At 55.4% G+C, this 21,860-nt stretch overlaps 1 protein-coding gene and 1 long non-coding RNA gene across 4 annotated transcripts in view; one reads left to right on the forward strand and one right to left on the reverse strand.

The window, feature by feature from the left end:
• spen (spen family transcriptional repressor split ends) overlaps positions 1-21,860 on the forward strand; it is a 194,079-nt gene that overhangs the window by 98,109 nt on the left and 74,110 nt on the right. The window lies entirely within an intron of this gene.
• LOC142575340 (uncharacterized) lies at positions 17,998-21,766 on the reverse strand. Its single transcript, XR_012826629.1, has 3 exons — positions 21,272-21,766; positions 18,514-18,612; positions 17,998-18,418 (listed from the first exon to the last, which is right to left on the reverse strand). It is a non-coding gene; the product is annotated as an uncharacterized LOC142575340 (long non-coding RNA).

Here is a 21,860-nt window from a genome sequence, read left to right on the forward strand (position 1 = left end):
CCGCCGTAGCAACGCCGCACGTTGCTGCTGCTGCTGCAGTGTGATCAAAGTGTCCAATATCATTACGGGGACTCTTCAGAGAGAGGCTGAGCGGGCTTGCGCGGCTGGCAACCGGCTACGGGCCCCGCCGGCTTGCAATCCCTTCGCTGCCCTGCGGTGGTAGCAGACGCTGATTACCTTCCCTCCCCCGTGCCTACCTTTCTGCTGTCCTTCCTGCCAGTGGTGGCGCACGTTATGCAATTCCTGCGGGCACGAGAGAGTGAGGGCGCTCGGTATCGAGGCTTCGTGCCAGAAGCCCGGCGGCGGTTCGCGGCATTCTACGGTGAACGCGGGCCCCGGGATTTTCTCGACGGGGGTGCGGCTCGCCCGAGGCCTTCTCGCTCGCTTCCGAGCCCTCCTTTCTTCCCCGCTGCTCGTGCCATTTCGCCTCAGGCGAGGTCGCTGACCTCCTCGTGCCTCGCGCACCTCGTGATCGCGCTGCAGTAACGCGCGGCCTCGTCGGCGGTGAGCGTGACGCTTGGCTGCTGGCTGGCTAGCCGGCTCGGATGCTTGTTGCGAGGTTTGTGCCCCCCCCCCCCCCCCCCGCCTGCCTTGCGCACACCGCCAGTTTCTCTTCCTGTTTTCATCATTTTTACAAGTTTTATTTTCTCTCCAAATTCCGGGACTTGCTTGCAGTGTCGGCCAAGAATTGGGCCCTATCGCGGCGTCCGAAGTTGGGGCTCTGCGCAGACTCGGCGAAGGGCGCCCAAACTTTCCATTCCCGACGCTGGAAAATTTGGCCGGAAATGACGGCGCTTCTGCGGTTATTTAAGGACGCCGCGGTTTTGGGTAACTTCGCGGACCGATTTAGAGCAGTGGGGGTGCGTGTTCCGCCGTGAAACGAACGCATTTTTTTCCCTTGTCTCCTTCTCTCTCGCGTCTTTTTCTTAACTTTAGTCTCTAGGTGCTGCTACTGCTGACCGCCGTTCACGTGCCATCTTCGAGCCGGGCAGCTACTGCACGGTCAGCAGGCCCCCTTTATTTCTTCGCACGCGACGCTAGGTTTGCCGCGGGCGTTATTTTCATTACGCAGTTGTCGCAAGAAATTCTCACGGCGCGAATAATTTGAAACGACTACTTCTTATTCGCTAACGCCGTGGTTTCTGTTTTCTTAGTCGTGTGACGAATGTCGCACTTTTGCCAGCGTTCGTTCGGCCCCCGTGAAACGGCGTTGCTGCTTAATGTCACGTACATGCTACATGCTACGTACAGGTCAGTAGTACATGCTAGCGTCGCATACGGCGAGCGACTGACGACCGCGCAATGTTCACTTGCTTGGCTCGTGTCAAACTCGACTCGTTTTCGACCACTCACAGCGATTGCCGAGTCACTGCTGCTAAGCACGAGAGGTCGCGGGCTCTATTCTCATTGGTCGTGTGTCTGAGTGGGTGAAATGCGAAAGAACCTTAGGCGGTCAAAATTAATCAGAAGTCCTCCGTTACCGTATGTTTCGTGGACGCAGCATTAGTGTCGATCGAGCAGTCAATCAATCAGTCAGTCAGTCAAACAGATGTGCGGTGAGTGAGTGAAGTAACTTTATTTCGGTCCAGAGAAGACGCAGGGGAGACACCGCGCCACCCGGCTGGTCCCACGTAGGGACCGCCAAGCCAAGCTTGACGGCCCGATCGCGGGCACTCTGGACGGCCAGGGTTTGGTCATTGAGTTCGGGGCTGCGAAACCCACACTATGTAGTGTCCTTAAAGCTGTGCGACGCGCGCGGTCATCGCCACTTGGGACATTGCCTTGGTATACGCACTAAATATACCGTATAGTTTATGTTTTGCATGGTAATCGCGCTTCCTCCTCTCCTTCTTTTCCAGTCTATTCCCATCTTTTTATATAACCCTGTGGTGGAGTAGCATACCGGAGACGCACTCATCCGTGATTTAGTGCTCCTCTCCAAGCTTGAGCACTGCGGAAAGTCTCGAAAACTTCTCTCTTTCGCTCTGCTTGTGGGCGGCTTCCGACGATAGGTTTCGCGACACATTTAGCGTAATGTTTGCAGCCCATGGGAATCAACCCCAGCGCACGTCAACTGCTTTGAAGTATATTCGCGGCGGCCACGATGCGCTCCCCAGATGCTCTTGACCCGCGCCCAGTGTGTGTGTGGAGGCTACGCGCTCTTGCACGCCCTGACACACGCACGCGTCGGTCGGCTTCTTTTCTTTTCTTCTTCTTTCCAGCGTCGTGATAGACCCGAACGAGGAAAGGGGACGAGAAATGAGCGCGACCAGGATGTCGTTGAACCCGCGCCTTTCTTCTTCGCTTGCGCCGCCTGGCTGCAAGACAACCTGGTCGCGAGCGTGGCCTGACCCGTTATCTAACAGCGGGGCGTCGGCCGATGTGTGTGTGTGTGTGTGTGTGTATATATATATATATATATATATATATATATATATATATATATATATATATATATATATATATATATATTCACGCACGCCACCTACCGCGGACGCCGACACTTTCGCCACCGCGCTCGCAAGTTGGGGAGTGTGTTGCTTGCTGCCTTTGGTGTGGGCAGTCCAGCTATTTATTCCTTGGTGGAACAGGGGAAAAGGAGGGAGGGGGCAGGGGATGCCTACGCATTATATCTTTTGCCTTCTCTATGGCCGTGGAAACCAGCTGCGGGCGAATTTGATAGATTAGCCAAGGATTCAAGGGGAGTGGTTGGGGTAGGCAACGTTCTAGGGAGTTTGAAGTAGGGGAGGACCCAAAGTTGGGGTCCACGTAGCATTATTCGGCCACACTTTGACTGGCGCTATTGACGGGAGTTCGTGCTCATGAAGTGTGCTGAGTGAAAGCGAGTCAAAACAAAGAGGGAGTGCAAAGGTACGGCGTGTGTTAGGTCCGTCTTGTCCAGTCGTGTTTTGTTGACTTGAGACGAGCGCAGCCATCGAAAGCGACCACGTCTTTGATTGCTGCTCGTGTAGAATGAGAAGGCAAAGCCTGGGCGCGAAGTAGAGCATAAAGCGCGTGCAACGGTTTCTGACATGTTATCGGACGGAGCAGCTGTGTGCAGCCCCCATGTGAGGCGTCTGTCCACTGCAAACAACAACAACCGCAGTTTGTCAGCATATCACAATGCTATCTGCTGTTGGTAAAGAAGATCTAAACTAGTCAAAGATATTGAAGACAGGGAGGGCACAGTTCAGTTCACTATGGTCACTGGTCAGTAAAGCATTTCTGTATCAGGTTCGATGGCAAAGATTGTCTTCTTGGTTTGTCGCCCTGAGATACGTGTTTCCGCAGTAAACGACTGCAACGTCTGAACACAGTTCGCAGGGGGCTGCCCTTTGCAAGCAACGTGCTGTGGTTTACTTTTGTGTGCGATTCTGGTTTTCTCGTTCGTCATGCCCAGGTCGCAAGAGTGCCCGGTTTCTTGGGTGTCGCCTAGCCACAAAGTAAGCTTCCTTTCTTTGCGTACAATCGGCGACTGACTACGCTTGGAAGTTTTCATTGCGTACGTTCGTTAATTACAATGTGGTAGTAATGAGCTGCTGGCCAAGTCACCATCTATGTGGTTCTCTCCACTTTTTATTCTCTTTTTTTTTATCGGAGAACTGAAGTATGTGTGTGCTGAACCCGTCCTTTTCGTTACGCCGACCATCGTTTGTAAGGCCATCTCGTCATCCTGGGCTTTTCACCCCTTGAAATAATGCGAAGAAAAGCAGAACTTTGCGCACCACTAGGGTTCTGACTCATTGTGCTCTTGCGGCAGTAATGTGCAGTTGAAGGCTGGGGATGCATAAATCGCCGATTTAGCGCGCTACTTTGGGCTCGGTAATTTTGGCGAGGTTTCGCGCCCTCCACGCGGCCTCTTGAGAGTGGTGGCGTCTGTACAGGTAGCATTTCGTAAGCCACATCAGGCAGTGCTCTGTATGGGTGTTGTCTGCGCTGCTGTCACAGCGAGTTCAAAGCCACAGGAATTACTGGTCTTCCTGTGTGTGTGATTTCGGGTTACCCCTGTGACAGTTTTGCGTTTTTGACGGCCTGTGGGGTGAAAGCTGGCGCCCCCGCTGTGTTTAGGCGTCGCTTCTTAAACAGTTTTCTCCATCGATCACTCTCGGTAATATCCCTCTCACTGAGCGTTGATTGGCCGAGACTGCTGGGAGCTGGTGCAATGAGGGGGAAATGGCGCATCTCCCAACGACATTTATTTTCTCGAGTGCGTTGATAACGGGATAGCCGTGGGTTCAGCGAGGTGTTTCACGATGGACGTTGCATCACGGGGGAGTGAAACCCGCCCCGAAAGTGATAGATCGAGAATGCCGCCCCAGTTCCCACGGTGACCCTTCACTCCGCTTTCGCTCGACGCTGCACTTTTCGCGCTTGAGTTGTGAGAGCAGGTGGGACGAACGATTGGGTGGAATGTCGACTTGAACCCGAGTGCGTGCGTTTAAAAGAGGAGCGCTAAATACACGTCCAAGAAGGCCGTATGCTATTTATTCCCTTTGAAATGTTCAACTAGCCCGACTTCGGACCGTTCTCAATTTCAAACGAATGCTTATAGATAGTTGTTTCGGTCGGCGTGAAAAGTTCACAGTCAACAAGGCTTTAGAAAACATTGAATTAGTGAGTAGTTTGTGATCGCTGCCACTAAAAACTATACAACGCTACCTTGTTCGCATATCTGGCTATAGGGGCTGAAAGCCGAATGCCATTGTATGTGCCCGGGCTGAATAAATAGCTTTTTTCTCGGATTTCACGGTCCGCAAGCTTTTTTGACGCCGCTGCAGCAGACGTTTCGGCAGTTCCGGAGCGTTGGCTGGGGCGACGAACGCTTGCTTTCCACGTTCGTCGTCATCGGGTCGCGGCCGAAACCGCGGGTTCACGTCCTCCGCGCCCGTACTGCGCTGCTTAATTGCGTGACGAGGTCTGGCACCGACTGATTCGTAAGATTGCGTTTCTTGTTCGTGCGCCCGTACCGTCGTCATCTCTCTGACGCGCGCGGCGGAAGCGCGCGAACGACCGTGCGGGGAGAGTGTGTCGGTCGGTGGTTGTGCGTCCGCGGGGTGTGCGCCACGTGTCCCGTCCCGGTTGGCCGAGCGCGCGGTGCGTGACGCGGGTCCCTAATGAGCGAGGCGGCCCCCTTCGCGTCGCAGCAGCACCTCGGCGAGCGTCGTCGGCTGGCGCGGCTCCCATTCTTTCCGCCCAGCGTCTTCCCCCGATGCCTTGCTTCGTTCGTTCGGTCGGTCGCTCTTTTCCTGCTCGGCGAGTAGTGGACGGTGCCGCACATTTCTTTTTGCGCCGTATCTCCGGCCGCCGTGTGCTCCTCTTTTCCTAGACGCCACGTTGTCGCGACGGCTGCGGCGCGGCCGCTCCCGAGTACGAAGTTCGCGGGTTAGATTTGTCTGTATCGAAGAGTGAGTGGTGTGCCGCCAGTTTTTTTTTTTTTTTTTTTTGTGCGCCGTTTGAGCTGGTATGCCTGCCGCAGTGCCTCGGCGGCTAAAGACGCGCTGCGCGTTGCTGAGCGGGAGGTCGCGGGTTCGACTACCGGCCCGTGCAACCGCATAGCGATGGCAGCGGGGCATGCGGCGACGGCTACACGCGCACTAGTGTGTATTTTGGTGCTCCTTAAGAACGCCCGGAAAGTTGTAGATTTAAACCAGAGGTCCCCTGCTACTGGCGTCTGTCTACACCGTAGAACACGCCGCGAACAGTTATTTTGACCATACCGAAGAGACATGCTTATTTTTTTTTAGTATTCTGGGAACGGTTGGATAGCAGAATGTGTGGGCGAATTACGGACTGATCACCGCGGTATATAGAAGGAATTCGCATTAAGGAATCTTAGTCAAAACACCTAACTAAAAAAAAAGAAAGAAACAAGAAAATAAAACGACAGAGGGGTCGCTTGGAGCCGGGACGAAGTACAGACAAATCCATGTACCCTCCGCCATTCACGTCCTGCCGGAGCCTGCTAGCACCAGGTATCCTTTTAAGTATTTATTATGTGAAACTCGAAGGATGGTTTGATTTCCCGGAATACGATGGCCGAATATCAGATATGGTGTCCTCTTCCCCTTTTTCCCCGCTCACGCCCGTAACTGCTTGTGTGGAGACGTGCGTCTCATGACTTCCATGCCCCCCCCCCCCCCCCCCCCCCCGGGAGGGGTGGAGTGGGGTGAGGGGCGTACACTACATGCGCTCGCCGAGCGCGGAGGACAATGTTATCGCGGCGGAACGACGCGTGTCTCGCGCTTGCTGCTTTGGCATCACGTTCTTTGGGGGAATATCAATCGCTGTTCCGAGAAGGCGTCGACGCGTTATCGGGGCGCCCACGTCGTGGTCCGACGTGTCCGGGACTCAGAAGAGCCTGGTCGGCCCCGGAGATAAGCGCCAATAGAGATAGCGGCGAGTCCGTCGCGGCACCGGCGATAAACGCGGCTCATCTCTGGAATGTGTCCGCGGCGAGGGCAGAGGTCGCCCCCGTATCTCGCACGATATTCTCGAGTGTGAGAACCTAGTTTGTGTTCGCTAGGCTAGGGCTCCTAATGCGTGACATGTGCACTATATTATTCTGGTGTCGTGTGGCGCACGAGAGAGAGAGAGAGAGAGGTCATAAGGGAAAGGCAGGGAAGTTAACTGGGCTGAGCCCGGTAGGTTACGCCGTACTTGGGAAAGGGATCGAAAGATGAGAAGGAATAGAGAAGTTCACACTTTGGACTGGTACGAACACAATCAAGCGTTCGTCGCCGAGTCAATCACAAGTGGTAATATAGGCTGGTGCATTTCAAGAAACAGGAGCGCATTTGTGGCTTTGTACATAGCAGATGCACGGGGCCACGGTCCCAAGGTCTTCTGTGAAAGGCATGTCAGCTCAGTGCCCCAGAATACGCATGCCAGAATAGGGTTCCATACATCGTCAGTGCAGTTCTGTTAAGATAGACTCCAAGGGACCTCAAAGAACTTTTCAATCAAGCGCAGTGTAGAGCATCGTGCCGCGCGGCGTTACGGGGTCCGCACTGTCACGTGGTTTCCAGGCCGAGGAGAATATCGGCTATGGTTTAGTGTAGCACAGTTACTGGATGATTCGGAAGGTCGCAGGTTTGAGAAACCCTGCTGTTTGATGCAGCGGGTTGCTGTCGGCGCGGCCTGTGCGCAATACGTCATAACCGTGGTACCTTACCGTGTGATATTTCCCTGCACCTTACTAAACTGGCTTTCTCCTCTGACAGTAGCGTCTTGCTACCGTCAGACGAGAAACAGCGCAGCTTCTCACTCGGTAAGGTAGGTCACGTACCTTACCGAGTGATATTTCATTGCACCTTACTAAACTGGCTTTCTCGTCTGACGGTAGCGTCTTGCTTTCTCGTTTTGTATAGCCAAGATGAAGCGCTGTAGACAAGCACGCAATTTGGCATTTGAGAGGCGTTTTTACAGCGTCTCCGAGAGTATGCAAACATGGCTTCAAGCAAACGTCTAAAACGTCTAAAAGTGAAGCGTCGAACTGGAAATTTCACTGCGTGAGTCACCGTTGCTAAGCGACACATTATACGCGAGACGCGCTGGAGATAAGTGCCGTGGTATTGTATGGGAACCACCAGCACAAAAACAATACTACAAGACCAATAAAAAGATTGGTTTGGAAATTACGCAGAGAACAAACGCACCCAGAGTACGTACGTTCGAGCTTTTCGAGTTGGTCCGTTCCACCTTCTACGACCCATCTAAATAATTAATTTCGCTTCGTTATACGCAGCGCGCTCGTGCAAGCAACGGGCGCTGTCGATGTTCTCGCACGCCTTGCAGCTGCCACGTGGGGATTTTGTGTTCGCCGCAGGCCCCGAGTTTTGCACATGCACACACACCATCGTGGGCCGTTATCCGCGGGGACTCTCTTTTTCAAGTGGTCGATTTGTCCGGTGTCGTTGGCAGCGCCTGGCGTTCGTCCACGGGAAAACACTCGGGCAAAGCAAACAAATAGAATGAATTTTAGTACCTAAAGGGTGGGACCGAACGGAAAAGGATGTTGAGGTGGGGGTATACTTAGTCTACTTATGAGGCTTGCTTCTGTGGCGAATGAAACCACTTTTATTGGTGGCAGTGGGAATTGAACGCACGCCGGAGGACTGATGTGTGTGTGGTTTAAAGGTTAGTACGGCACACGTGCGGGGAGTGTTACATATATATACAACCGTTCGCGCACGTGCGTCGATGAGAAAAAGTCGCGCGATGCGCAGCGCCGTCGTTGGTGCGTACGCTACGTATCGCCTCTGTTTTCTTCGTAACAAACCCTGTCGGCTCGCGAAGCGTCGTGGTCGCTCGTGCGTGCAGTGGACGTGGGCGCGCCTCGGTGAGCAGACTAGCCCTTGTACACCGTTTTATCTCCCGAGCGTGAGGGCGAGGACGACCGCGGCGCCCGCCGCATGCACTTCGAGACAGCGCATGCGCTGTCTCGAAGCTGTCGTTGCACGCTGACCGACCCGGATGCACTGATTCGCCCTTTTCTGTAAATGTCGAGGGGACGGGGGTAAGAGAAGAGAGAGAAAAGTTGTATGTTCCACTGTATCGTCTTTAGCCGTAATCATCTCGCGTTGAACGGCGCCTACTGCGCGGACTGAGCTGGCAGCCGTGCTTTTTGGTGTTAAGCGGTTTGCGCTCCGCGATCGTCTTGGGCGAAGGTCTTAGGCCCGTGGCTTGGTCGCGGACGCCGTTGTTATTAGTTTGCTATTGAAACGTACCTATTAGGTTAACGCCAGCTGCAGCGAGTTGATAAGAGCAGCGCTGCCCGTTTTCACACGATGCAGTACCAACTAGCCCGCCAGACTATACATGCCCCGGCGCGCAGCAGTCGCGCGGCTAGATTGAGAGGGAGCGTGGACTGCGTTGCTGGTGTCGTTGCGTGGCCAGAGCGGGCCAGCGCACACACGCCACGCCCCGAAATTTGTCGTGGTTCTGCTTCGGGCACTGCTGTCCGCAACTGGGCGAGAAAGGGAGGAAGAGGCTTTCGTGGGCGACGACGTTGAGTGGATTACGTGGTCGTCCCCTCCCCGCCAGTGAACTGCCCGTTACTGCTGTACCGCACGCGGCCGGCGTGCCGTTGCCTCGGAAAGCGGGGCGCCGTCCGTCGCTCGCCAGCCGAGGAGGCTGTGTCACGTCGGCGCTTCTCTCCTGTCCGGCGGCCGTGTTAATTGCCGGCCGTTATTAACGAGCGCTCGTGGCCGGCTGCCGCGTGCCTTACCGACCCCCTCTCCGACATCGCCCGCTGTACTTTCCCGCTGCCTCGGTGATGTCGCGCGCGCAGGAGCAGAAAATGGCGGCGGCCCTCCATGATCGATGTGCGCGTAATGGAAGCCAAGTGCTCGTCGTCGTTGTGGGCACTTACCCCCTCCCCCTTTCCTTTCACGTTGAATGCTAATAACGCGAGTGTGGGGCTTTGCTCGCTCGTGAGGAAGTTTTTTTTTTTTCACCAGATGAGAGCCGCCGCCGTCCTGACCCTCGACCCCATCGCGACGCCATAGACTTAATTGCGTGGCTCGGTGGCAGCGTGTTCGCACGTTAGCCGGCACTGTGCCATGCCGTGGAGAGCGAACGTTGTTTTGAGGAGACGGGCACTCGCTCGTGGAGTGTGGGCACTGCGTCGTCGTGTATCGCTAAACTCGCTTTTTTATCTCTTTGAAGTTACACCGTATTTCCCGTTGTTCCTTCGATAAGCGTTACGGGCGGGAAATCCTTCGTTACCGAAATGTACTATGCCCGTGCGTGTGTGTGTCTCGAGTCCCGAAGTTGTAGGAGGTGTGGGTGGGACCCCAGAGGTTACTGCAGTTCCGTAGCAGACACTGCGGACGTGATCCGACGCGTCGGGCGCCTCGTCCCGAGGGAGGGAACACCGTAATCGTGCAGGGGATTTGGCCTCGGAGAAATTGAGACGCGAGGAGGTGGCGGTGGTGACAGGACTTACGGCAAGCTCTATTCTGCTCTCTAGAGAATTTATGTTGCTGCTTTCGTACGCCCAACACAGCGGGACCAACCTCGCTGGATTGCGCGTCTCAAAGTCCAACGTCGTATAGCTGTGTTCCTCACTGGGACGCCTTCGCCGGCCTTATCTCTGGCGCGTGCCCGTCTTCCTCTAAGGCCTTCCTGCGCCGTTGTCTTATCGTTGCGAGCACGCCAATTCCCGAGGAGGCTGCTGCTACTTCTCGGCGAGCGCAGAACATCCTACGGCGCCGCCATTGCCACTAGGCAAGCCGTGTAGATTATACTATACTGGTGACCTGGGCCGCGCGAATCCTGCCTGTCAGCGCGCTAGGTCAAGCAGCTAGCAGCAAATGCTGCAAGAATTTGAATCACAACCATATGCGGAGAGAGCCCTGCGGAATAAGTGAGGCTTCACTAGAACTGGAAACTGCGCGATTTAGTGTATGTTGTCCATTGTTGAAAAAAAAGAAAAGAAAAACAGCTCGAACGGCAGAAGACACAGAAAGAAAAACCAACAGCTCTTGTCCTGTCTATTTCTCTTTTCGTGTCTTCTGTTCTCGCTTTTTTCTACCACGTAGGTGAGGCTTGCCTTTTGGGCATCCTTCACGTCTATACCCGTAGGCTCTGTTCCTCTTGGCAGCTTTAGATTGGATGGGGATCGCAACACGGGTTCCTATGGCAGGAATTAGCACGGCGAGCCTTTTCATCATCCAGAAGCATACGCCAACAGTGGCGCTCGAGCCTGAGTTTGCTCCTCTCTCTCGGCTAGTTTTTCTTCTTTCGGACTCCGCGGGCGGCCGTTTCTCTTTTTCTCGCAGCTTTAGGATTGCGCGAAGCTCTCAAGTTTAGTCCGTAAACACACGCAGAAAGCAGCAGGCACTCGCCGCCGCCAACGACAAGAGCGGCGCAGGCCAAACTCGGTTGCAGAAGCAGGGAGCGGGCAGGCGTGTGTGTGTGTGTGTGTGTGTGTGTGTGTGTGTGTGTGTTGTGTGTGTGTGTGTGTGTGTGTGTGTGTGTTTGTGTGTGTGTGTGTGTGTGTGTGTGTGTGTGTGTGTGTGTGTGGAAGGAGGGGGTGGTATACGTGCTTCGGCTGGCTGCGTGTGGTACGACACAGCGCGCGGGCGGCGGCGGCCGCACCGCCAGCGAGAAGCGATGCGCGCAGGCTGCAGGTGCGGTAAAGCCTTTTGTCTCTGGCCGCCAGAGCGGTGCCTGCAGCGGCGGCGATTAGCCGTAATCCCCGGGGCCTTGCGCACAACAGCGCTCCAGGCCGTTCCGTGCCGTTTCTCTCTTTTTCCTCGCCTGTTCAGAGGACGAAGAGGACACTTTTACGCTCCCATCAGCTCTGGGGCTTCTGATCTTTGTTTTGCCCGCTCCCCTTCCTCCTCTGTCCGTCCCCAGTTCTCGGGTTTCGTGAATAAAAAAGGCAGGCGCACGCGCGCTCGCAGTTTTCGTTTGTATTCAGCCGGACGAATGGTCTGTACTCCCCGCGGGCGGGCGCTTTCTTTTGCATTCCGAGCGCCCGTTTTCTTGTTTCGCGTTGCTGTCCCCATCTCCCATTCATCCTGCGTTTCGCGAGCCCTTCCCCTCGCTTCGCCATGCGAGTGCTTCATCCCCCGGCTTGCGTAATGGCGGTGTACATTGGAAGAGGATCTCCTCCGAGCCTGGGCGGAAAGCGGGGCTTCACAGGAAGGCGAGGGGAGGCGCGCGGATCAAGGGGAGGCGGAGGGGTGCTTCTATTCTTCGCGCTCGGACGCAGCCGTCGTAACACACGAGCGCCCTGCGGGATGCATTTTACCCCTTTTCCCCGTCTCTCTCCCACTCTTTTCGTTCCCTAGCCGCCTCCTGTCGGGTTCCCATTTCGCCAAAAGCTCATCGTCCGTCCGTCCGTCCGTCCGTCGGGGCGGGAGAGACAATCCCTTTCCTCTCCGCTACCCTTCGAAAGCGCGCACAGCACCGGAAGGATTGACGTCGACGTGAGAGCGGGATCGGCGGGGGAAAGAGGTTGATATAGGAATACACGGCCCCGGCTCTTCCGAAGCGAAGCGGCTTCGACGACGAGCGGGCCTCGGTTGCCGCGGCAACCGTTGCCAGGCGGCGCGCAGGCGCGCCGCTGGCTTGGTTCCCTGATGGGCTGCTCTACGCTGCCATTGGTCGCCGTCGGGCGGGGATTGTTCGTTTGTTGTTTCCCCATTCGCCGGTTTTTGTGTCCACGTGCACGTGCGCGCCGCCGTCGGCGCCGCCGGCGGGATAGCGAGAAAATGGAGCCGGAGACGGATGGCGAAAGGAATGGGACTTTGGGTCCCTACCGTGTCCGTTTCTCGCTGTTTGCCGCAGGCTGTCCCAGAATCAGATACGTGCAGCGCAGCAGAAGCCTCAGCTGCGGTCAGCGCGCCGTCCATGTGATAACATTCCTTGGCGCGTTCGAACGCCTTTGTTGTTGCTTCGTCTCGTCTGGATGTGAAAACTTTCGTGTGTCTCTTTTCTTTTTAGGGGTTGTGCGCTCAGGCGATGTGACAGGCACAAACGCGACTCGCGAGCATACTACCGTGAATACATTGTCGAGATACACGACTGTGTTTGGAAATTAAGCACGCTTACATCGGGCGTCAGTCTTCGTTCGTGCTGCACACGATTCCCTCGCGTTTTCGACTTCAGATACGCGGCGTGTTCGAAATGGATTGCCGTAAGGTATCAGCGGCAAGGGAGCCGCTGTGATGGCGTGTGCGGAGCTTGATGGGGCTGGCGCGTTTGTGGCATCGACGTCAGCCGCCTCGCTGGGCAATCGTTTCGTGAACACTGCTGGCGCAGGCTTCGCTCGGGCTGTTCGGTGTTTGTCGTTCGCTTGTACGCGGCCTGCATTGCCTTTACCTAATCTTAGTACGAGCTAGGAAGTCGCGTAGCTGGCCGGTCGTCGCCTCTGGAGGCTGGAGAGAATGCGCGCCTCCGTGCCACTCGCTTTTCCGGTGCCTTCCTTAATGTGGGCGGAACAAGTTTGACATCTCGGAGCGAATCAAGAAAGAAACCACATGTTCTTGTACAGCCTGTAGAAGTTTGGTGTAAATAGAGCAGCGAGCGGCGACGTCCTCAATTTGTTGCTGTGAAAAACGTCGTTGAGTATGACTTTCTCAGCGCTGTTAACGACTCCTCGTTCTGCGTCTTTCTACCCGCTTTGAAACTCGTGACGCACTGCTTCGTTCAACTGCTCTTTACTCTGGAAGCTCGTTTTCTGCCGGCCGCTGACTTCTCCGCCTAATTTACTTTTGCATTTTTGGTAATAAGTGTTCTCTTCGATACGCACGAGCTCTTTCACATGTATGCTATCTTCTGCCGGTGCACTGATTATAGCGTAATTTTTTTTTAATTCCACCTTTGCTCGGAGGAAAGCGAAGACGCCGTGATCCAACTCCAGTGCTACTGTAAGCTCACGACCGGTTAATGCCGGTCACTGGCGGGTAACGTGCCTTTAACGCAATAGCAAAGCAGCTTAGGGAGACAGGCTTTTTCACGCTCTCTTGCTCACGCGTTTAGGCCGGTAACCAAGTCCCTGACCTCGGCGAAACACTTTGGTGCTAGCCAAAGCTGTAGCACATATGTCGCCATTTCTGTGCAGCACAGCGTGATCGGGGAGCTCTTGTCTCTGGACGCGTGCCCTGGCGTTCAGAGAAGGAGACAGCTGTGCACTATGTAGAGCCACGATCGGCACGACGATGTCGGTGCATATATATTGCTGCGTTTAGTTTTGCGGTGGGCATGCACGGAGCACGTGACCCACGAGAACTGTACCTTGCTAGTGATAAACAACTGGCACACGGACGACTCGACGGACCGGCGTGTTTGCGACCGAGTGTCCCGATGCACCAATGAGGAACGCGTGGATTCGCGTATTTTGTTCGAAGCGCCGCGGCAGCCCCCGCTTTGGCAACGTTGCGCGGTACTGTCGAGACGCTGCGCATGTCTAGCGCATGCGTGACCGGAAGACACAATCTCGCGGCATGCTGCTCCGCCCACGGTGTAAGGCCCGCTGCTCAAGTGCGCCGGATGAATTTGTCCCAGTTTCGCGACCCATTATTTAGCCATTGTTCGGTCTCCACGTCAAACAGTGACGTCTCCTGCTTCGTGCGCGGACTCTGGGCGCGCCTATGTAGCCTGTCCGTATATGGGGCTGCGACTGCGTATACGTGCAGTGCTTTAACCGTAGTGGGCGAGCACCTATCCTGGACGTGTCGCTGCTGTTGACTTCAAGCGAACGTGGTGGCCGCTGTGGCGGCGGTGTTTTCCAAAGGGGTCAGCAGGAGTGTGTACTGACGATTGCGCGAACCTCGCTCAAAAGAAAGCTCGCGCACCAGTCTCAGTGGCACCACTGAATCCGGCGGCAAGCTCTCGCGAGATCACCATTGCTCCAACGACAAGTGCGCTCAGCCGTTCGTCCGCTGGAAAGCGCCGTTAGCAGAGGCAACGTGAAAGTGCGAGTGCGTCCTGTCGTTTCTGGGGGCGTGACGTATGCAGTGACGTCGACGCTGAAAGGGAGTGCCTAATATGTGTTCACGACCGGAAATCATTCTCGTTCTTGCGCTGGAATTAATGAACCGTATACTAGAAGGCAGGTTCTTAGGAAAGCTATACATCGAAAGCATTGCCGAGTGAATCCTGACCTCGAACTGCTGCTGCAGTAGCCGTTACTTTGCCGGTTTGGCATTGCCTTCCGCGTTAACGCGCCGCGTGCTACTTTGGGTGCCGTTCTACTAATTTCGACATATCGTCGAATTCGCCGTTATGTCAGTTTTTAATTGGCTCGCAGGGTAGCTACGGCCTCTCCGATGGGCTGCCGATGGGGTTCAATACGCCTCAGAAAGCGTCCTCAGAAAGGCACCCACGGACAGCACATGTTCCTGTCCTCGTCCCTATTTGTGCCTGTATGTGTGGCAGAAAGCATCGTAACGGGACAGCAGGGTTGCCAGTTAGGCGCAGCGCTCCGTGGAACCCTTTGAGTGATGACTCGCGCGCTCGATGGCTTTGGCCGAGGGGAACCGCGCAGCGCTCCTCTTGGCTTGGTGCCTCGTTGACGTAAGACTCTGTCGACGTACGCGGCGCGCGCGCTTCGTTTGGGGCGTGATGCGGCCGGGCCTGTCCCGCGTGCTTGGTCATGCACCCTGCTGGCCCTGCAGCTTGCGGTTGGAAAACGGAGAGAAGCGCTGCCGCGCGCAGAAGAATGATCGGCTGTCTTCCTGCGGATGCGTGCCCGGTGAACTTGTTGACTGTTCGCCGCCTTCCTCTCGAGGAATCATTTGCGCAGTTCGCATGTGCGTCGACTGCACGTCTCTGGAAAGCTCCGTGTCTGATTGTTTTGTAGGCTGGTTACGTCGTACAATATGAGCTGCAACAGGGTGCCTGTGTTCGAAGGAGCGCCGAGGCGGCATGGCGACGACATACGAAAACTTGGAGAATTGAAACGCTGTTTCAATTAATGGTGTTTATTAATTTTTTTCATACGTCCACGCCGCCGTGCAGTCTTGGAGCCCGTTCGAACACGGGCACCGTGTTGCAGCGCGCAACTGTACTTGGGTGCCTAATTTCAGAAAGCTTTCGTGTGCCTCATTCGTAAGCAGCGGGGATGAACAAACTCGTCACACTTGCCGTAAGATTTGGCGAACCCTGAAGCGGTCGGCAGAAGTCAAATTTGCAACAGCCGTTCGATTGTGTTCATTTGTGACCTACGCTAAACAGAGCGACCGGCGCTACATACTTGTGGCGACGAATATGCAGTCTTCGCAAGAAGCAGAGCATAATTGCAATAAAATGTAGGTTGCGGCAACACAGACGAGCATAGGAAAGCCTAATACTGCACGTGGAACTCTTGACGTGAATATTCGTAGTGGAACACTCAAAATTTCCTAGTCACTGCGAGGCCGGCCTGTCCGCTTGGGCTTACAGCAACGCTGAGGACAAAGATGACGTCTGTAGTTCGTAGTGGTCTTGTTTGTGACACCACTCGGCTTCCCAACGGCTAGCACCTGCACGAAGTTTGGTCGTGTAAGCGCGGAACGCATTCGCAGTATTCTAAGCAGCGGTGAGCCGTACCCCGTGCGTGCCGCCTATGTCTCTCTCTCGATGCGCAACCGATGGAACCTTCTTCGTTCGAGTTAGACCTGTCTGGCTTCTACGCTGTTCGCTTGCGTAGCGAGCGCGGTGCCGCCTCGGAGGCGAACACCTGTGTGACCCCCGCCGCACCTGTTTTCTGTGCCGGAGGAGATGGCTTTGCGCACGTGCGTGTAGGCGCTACATGGATGTCCTCGGGCGGCTCCGCAGCCGGCGGGAGCGGCGCAACCGGTTCTGGACTGCGTCTGCGAGGCGTGCTCCGCCGCCCGCCATCAGTAGCGTGGTTCCTCTGCTGTGGCATGGGATATACGCGCGCTGGTCGTAGTGCTGGCGGGTGTGCGCCTGAGGCTACATCCAGTCCCGGCGTCGAGCTCGTCCTCCCGATTGTCAGCCGTCGACACAGCGGGGCTGGCTTGACCGGAGGATGCTCATGCGAGGTCGACGCACGTTTATTCCCGTGATGTCGCTCGCTGTACGCGATCTGTCAAAGCTGTATTACAGGCTGCACGTGACGTCACGTTCTTTGTCGTACAGCGACTTCAAAAGAAGCGGTATGAGACGCAAAAGGGACAGTCTTGCGCAAATAGACATTGTGAAGCAGTACTAGCGAAGTCATGTCATTGTCCGGAGCTACCGTGCCAAGTTATGGGACCGTAATTCTCAATCGACCGCTTTCGGAGAGGTTACGTTTACGAGCGCGTTGATTGGCTCAGCCAGTCGAAGTGGTTGTTGTGACGTAAGCGCCGTCTTAAACCCCATCTAGTGGTATTCTCACGTTGCACAGTTTCCTTGCGCGTTAGCGGGGAGGCCTGTTTCCTCGGCGAGGCGCTGAACGTTACGTCCTTCAGAAGGTGATACTGTCCCTAAAATGACCTATCGGGTATACCTTTCACGAGCTACTCTCGTTTTCCTGCGGCAGACAATCTCTTCGGTTGCAGTAACCCCGCGACGTCGGGCAGTGACGTCATCCTGCCAAAAGCCGACCCCACGTAGGGTCACATGTGTACAAGCACACCACCGACTGCCAGGCACACGGGTTGCGTGTTGGGCGCTGAGCGTCTTGTCTTTCGTCTCGGCTCGTTTTGCTTGCGGCCGCTGCCTTTGTTCCTAGTTCTTTCTCGTCGCCGTTCTGGGCCGCATGCAATCGCCGTATTTCTGGGAGCTGACCCCGGTCGCACAGAACTTGCTTGCTCCCCGAAAGAGTAACAAACCGCACGTGCCCTGTGGCGTCCGCTGTGGCGCTTGTTAAAAACTTCCACGCCAGCAGCGACGTCCCCGCTGCGACGCCCGGCGAGTGAAACCGACTTCTTTGGCTGTGCTGTCGTGCGAGCTAAGGTCTATACCCTGTTCTTCAGTAGCGTACGGCTCTGGTGGCATCCTCGGGTTCCTGCATTCCTCTTCGGTTTCCTTCGAGTCCTCGCGGGCCCAGCCGGGGTGGGAGATCGTTAAACTTTATCTGCAAACGAGTCGTGCGATTGCGGGAGCTCTATTTTTACCAGAGAGATGCCGTGACAGCGTGCGCTGCGGTCGCTTTGCCGTCGCCGGTGCCTTCCGAGCGGTCTGCGAACCTTGGCGCTTTTGTTTTCGTCTTTGGCCGTCTTGTGTGTGTGCGCGCGTGTTGGCACCGTGCGGGGACACGATCTTTTGGCGGCGAAGTGTGCGTCAGGCGCGTGTTGGCAAGTCAATCTTGCGACTCGCAGTCGTGCTTCGTTCTTCTCGCTGCCGATGACGGATTACCACCTGGATCGTACCACTGTAGCCTGAGAGGCGAACGCTGAGTTATCGCGCGAGGGACGGGTGTGTCTGCTGCGTAAAGCGCGTTCAATTAAGCAAAGCGACGGCCGTCGACTCCGTGTCCAGGGGCATCAGTGCGGTGGCACCGAAGCGCGTCGCGCCGACTGTGGGTTGCCGAGGTGCGCGTCGGCCACCTTTTTCTGTATAGCAGGCAGCCCAGCGCTGCCGTAACATTACGTTTATTGCCTGTTGGGTGGGAGCTAATAGCGTCGAAGGTTTCTGTTGTGTGTGGGGTGATGTCCCTGCGCATCTGGGTTTTGAAATGACTCTTATAAACCGAATGACGAGTCATCACCGCCATGATTGGTGCAGTGTTGCTAGCTCGCTGCACTACAGCGCGTCGTGTCTCAGTCGGAACGCGAAGAAGTCGCGCCATGTCGTGCAGAAGCCAAGGATTGCGACAACGACGCTGCGTCACGTTTGACTGTGGCCTCTGCATCCATTAATTGCAGGTGCACGCTGTTGATGGCGGCGTTTTACGCGAGAGGCCCCTCGTCTCTTGTGTTTTTGCCAGTTCGATTATGCATGTGGTGTCCGTAGCAAAAGAAGCCGCCGCACTTGTTCGCTGTCAAAGAAGCGAGATCGTCGAAAGATTCATTAGCATTTGGACGAATTTATTTACGTTACTTAATGAACGCCGTATTGCATATATATAAGCACCCTCGGCAATGGCGTCGTGGGAAGTTCGGGCCGTGCTGGCTGGGCTCGGCGGTGGCGGCTTCGGCTGTCGGGCGACGCTGGATGGAGCGGGGCACACTACTGGGAGAGAGAGACAGTGGTGTATGCAGTTGAGAAGGCGGCGGCGGGGGAGGGGGTTGCTTGCGTGGCAAAAAGGGAGGGAAGGCTGCCGCGTGCGTTCTTTATTTTGTCGCGCCGAGGACGAATGGGGGAAGGCCTGTGGCGGCACGCCATTGGTCCCGTCCTCGGGAAGGACGCGAGGAGCATGGCGTTAGAGCGAAAGGAGGTAGGCGGCTGAGGAGGAGGAATAAGCGAAGCGCGTACCGAGGTGTGGGCGCGAAGCTGCGACGGGGAAAGAAGCGGGTCGGCGCCGACCGACACAAAGAAGGGGAAAAAAGCGAGCCGCAGAGAAAATAAACGAGCTTTCTGCGCGCCTGCCGGAGCTGGAAGCTGGGCAAAAGCAAAATCCTACCCCCGCGCCCAAGGTAAAAGACGAGCGGACGAGGGAGAGAGAGGTTCTGGATATGTAAGGGATGTGGTGGTAGAGGGGGGAGGGAGGGCGAGAGACGACGCTTGGGGAGGAAATATCGAAGAGAGGAAAAGAAATACAAAAACGCAGAGAAACGGAAAAAAATTGCGCCGACTCGGCAGTGGTCCAGGTCACGTGGGCTCGTCAGGTGGCAGGGGCGCTGTGGGAACGGCGTCACGTGACCTTCCGAGCTGCCAACTCGGTCGGGGGACCGTATACGCACCTGCCGACGGAGCCGTGGGAAGCGCGCGCCAGGCAACTAACGTTAAGGTTCGGCCCCACCGACCTGGCTTCCTTGGCGAGCGAAGTTTGGCTGTTAAAGCTGCATGGTGGGAGGGGGTCAGTTCGCAGCGCTTTTTGGACTCGCCCGGGGGCCGCGATTCCAGAGGCCGCCGCGCACTGTTGGCTCGACGCGACGCGGTCTTCGTGGGCTTTGCTACCGCGGTTGTGTTGGCTGCTGGTGCAAGCGAGTCTGAGCTGTACTAACCGGACTTCACACCACTGTGACCTAGCCTGGCAGCCCTCCAGTTTTTAGTAGCTTTCACTATTGATTCTTTAAATTGTTGCTTACTATTCCCGCAGCTGGGAAAATAGAGGCGAAAGTATCGCGCTGTTTTATGTTGTCATTCCTTGCTTATGGAAGTGGGTTACATGGTTGAATTTTAAGCGAAGCAAGCGGTTTGGTGTGTGCGCGACCGCGAGTCTTTTTTCGGGCAGGAGTCGCAGCGAAGCTTTTCCGCGGCGCTGATACATAGGCCGATGGCTCAGGAGCTCTAATTCGCCGATGTCCTTGTGTGCCGGTGGTGCACTCCAACTTGCCGTGAGCGCCTAATATTTGCTCGAACGGCCAGAAAGGGCTCTGCACAGCTCTTGGCATGCGGACCTACACGACGTGCAGTCGCTTTTAATGCCTAACACGGTGCCGAGCCGAAGCCATGAATATTGCTGACGTTATGGGCACAAAAACGCATTCCCCCCCCTCCCCCCGCCCTTTCTTTACTCCCACGCTGTAAAGCTAGTAGCGAACGCCGAAATGTTTTATGAAATCGATCTGTTTTCGAGGCCCATGCAGTCACTCACTATAGCGTAGATATGGTTAATCGTACTCGCGGGCACACTATATACAAGCTTGATGTACACAGCTCAGCCTGGCAAATCTATAAGGCCGGCTATTGTTCCGTTCCTCTTAGACGGCTCTCGCATAAGCGGCGCACGTCACCAAGTGTCTGAACCAAATTGGTGCCACGTACGAAAGCGAGAAAGCGCGACACTTGTTCAAAGTAGTGTGGTTTCTTGAATGCTTATTTCATGCAGCACTGCTTAGGTGTGTTGATAAGCATGGGTCATTGAATGGCAGGCAGGCGAATATTCAGCTGTGTGTGTAGATAAACACCCGGTAAACCTCGCAGTATTTCCAAACACTTTCTCATTTTCCCATTGCACATTAAGATAGCCCGTCTTGCGACACTAGTGCCTGACAAAAATCGACACCAGCCTCGCATGAACGGTGTCGTGTAAAAAACAAACAAAAAAGCGTATGGTTGTGGTTGTTTACATAGCATTGCTTGTATAAGCGCATCCATATTGATTGTCATCACACTGGTAGCGCCTATTTCGCCACGCATGCACCGGCAAACGACGCCGGACCGAGGTAGGGCTAACGGGCTGGCGCTCACGGCTGTTGTTACCAGCTGCTAAATCTTCGCAGCTTTTGTGTGCGTCTGATCATGGCGACAGCTTAATCTGGTAAGTGCGTCGTTTCTGACAACACTTAGTTTTATGGCATCGAAACGAATTGGTTCACAAGTGACTCTCCATCCCTGCGTTTCAATCTCTGCGTATCCCAACGAGCTCGCGAAAGCACCGTCACGAACTCGGGCAACTACCACGCCTGCCGTAATAGCCGCCGGCCTGAGAGGCAGGCGTGTTAGGCCGCGCGTACTGGCACTCCCGACTCTGGCGTGTATAATACATTTGGCGAAGAACGACATACTTACAGCTTTTACCTGTGTGTAAGTAATGTAAAAAAAATACTGATCAGACACCCTTGTCACCGAAAAATAACCGTTTCCTGCCGTGATAGACGAGCAACACTCCCGGCGAATCCCTCGTCTAGCGTGAACAAGTCTTTTCATCAATCATTCAAACAAAAAAAGAGTTCCAGCTGCATTTAATAGTTCAGAGGAAGTAGGCAGGAAGGACGATCCTTACCCACTGGGCTGGACTCGCCGTGCAGTTCAAAGAAAAACAGGAAGTCATCACAATTTCGGCAACGGAAGAAAAAAAGAAGGAAATGGCGCTCCGCCGCAGCACAATGCATGATGCACACATTTAATGAATCTCTTCCTCTACATAGCCCGTTGTGAAACGAAGGTCACCTGTGAGCGGATGGCCGGCGTAGTGCTCTCTATACTCCAGCTTCGCCGCTGCCGATGAAAGATTAAAAAAAAAAAAGTCATTCTGACTCGCTAGCGTACTGGGGACGTTTTTTGTCGAATATGAAACTCGCCAGCGGCGTTATCCCGTGCCTACTTGCAAATACGGCGGAAGACAAGTGCCTACGTGGCAATTCGGGGCGGCGGGTTTCGATCTAGGATGCGCTGCGCCGTTCTCTGGCCTAGCCGTCCGTCCTCCGGCAGGCTCGCGCGCCCTCTCCGCAGCTCGCGCCTGCGCACAGCCGCGCCGCTCTTCTGCTACTGCGGTAAAAGCGGGGGGTGCCGTTGTCTGCCTGGAAGAGCCGTCACCGCGTTTCGTCCAATCGGAGGCGAGCGCAGCTGTTGCGGCCTGAAAACAGCGGGTG

The sequence above is a fragment of the Dermacentor variabilis genome, chromosome 3 (assembly GCF_050947875.1).
Source record: "Dermacentor variabilis isolate Ectoservices chromosome 3, ASM5094787v1, whole genome shotgun sequence".
NCBI classification, from domain to species: Eukaryota; Metazoa; Arthropoda; class Arachnida; order Ixodida; family Ixodidae; genus Dermacentor; species Dermacentor variabilis.